The sequence below is a fragment of the Triticum dicoccoides genome, unplaced genomic scaffold, assembly GCF_002162155.2.
Source record: "Triticum dicoccoides isolate Atlit2015 ecotype Zavitan unplaced genomic scaffold, WEW_v2.0 scaffold71278, whole genome shotgun sequence".
Classification (NCBI taxonomy): Eukaryota; Viridiplantae; Streptophyta; class Magnoliopsida; order Poales; family Poaceae; genus Triticum; species Triticum dicoccoides.
In genome coordinates, this window is record NW_021294070.1 from 137 (window position 1) to 1,190 (window position 1,054).

Below are 1,054 nucleotides of genomic sequence, written 5' to 3' on the forward strand. Positions count from 1 at the left end.
ATGGATAATGTCCTATACTACTTACTCTCCCGCTCAATCACGGAGACGAGTTTTCCACGGTTTCCACCCCTCCCTCCATACCGCAGCAACACGAGTTTTTTCCACCCCTTTCAGAAAGCGCTCTTCGCGCCACAAAGCCGCCCCAAGACGCGCGAGCAATGAGCATCGAGCTTAAACATATCGCAAACGTCAAAAATAATATAACAGGATTAATATATATCGCGCACGTGCGATATGTTTGTCACAAGGCGCAAAAAATAATTATAAAAGGAATGCAACACGAGGACTTCCCAGGAGGTCCCAAGCACGCTTAACTTCGGAGTTCTGATGGGATCCGGTGCTTTAGTGCTGGTATGATCGCATCCGACATGTTTCCCCGTCTTCGTCCCTTATGCTTGCCACTCCCAGGTCCGCTCCAAAGACGATTCTACATTCTCACTACCATTACAACCGTTCCCTAACAATGGATAATGTCCTATACTACTTACTCTCCCGCTCAATCACGGAGACGAGTTTTCCACGGTTTCCACTTCTCCCTCCATACCGCAGCAACACGAGTTTTTTCCACCCGTTTCAGAAAGCGCTCTTCACGCCACAAAGCCGCCCCAAGACGCGCGAGCAATGAGCATCGAGCTTAAACATATCGCAAACGTCAAAAATAATATAACGGGATTAATATATATCGCGCACGTGCGATATGTTTGTCACAAGGCGCAAAAAATAATTATAAAAGGAATGCAACACGAGGACTTCCCAGGAGGTCACCCATCCTAGTACTACTCTCGCCCAAGCACGCTTAACTTCGGAGTTCTGATGGGATCCGGTGCTTTAGTGCTGGTATGATCGCATCCGACATGTTTCCCCGTCTTCGTCCCTTATGCTTGCCACTCCCAGGTCCGCTCCAAAGACGATTCTACATTCTCACTACCATTACAACCGTTCCCTAACAATGGATAATGTCCTATACTACTTACTCTCCCGCTCAATCACGGAGACGAGTTTTCCACGGTTTCCACCCCTCCCTCCATACCGCAGCAACACGAGTTTTTTCCAC

General features: G+C 48.2%; 1 non-coding gene and 1 pseudogene across 1 annotated transcript; both read right to left on the bottom strand.

The window, feature by feature from the left end:
• Positions 1-269: 269 nt before the first annotated feature.
• Positions 270-365, bottom strand: LOC119347639 (annotated as a pseudogene).
• A 367-nt stretch (positions 366-732) lies between these two features.
• Positions 733-851, bottom strand: LOC119347638. Its single transcript, XR_005168477.1, has one exon. It is a non-coding gene; the product is annotated as a 5S ribosomal RNA (ribosomal RNA).
• Positions 852-1,054: the final 203 nt, after the last annotated feature.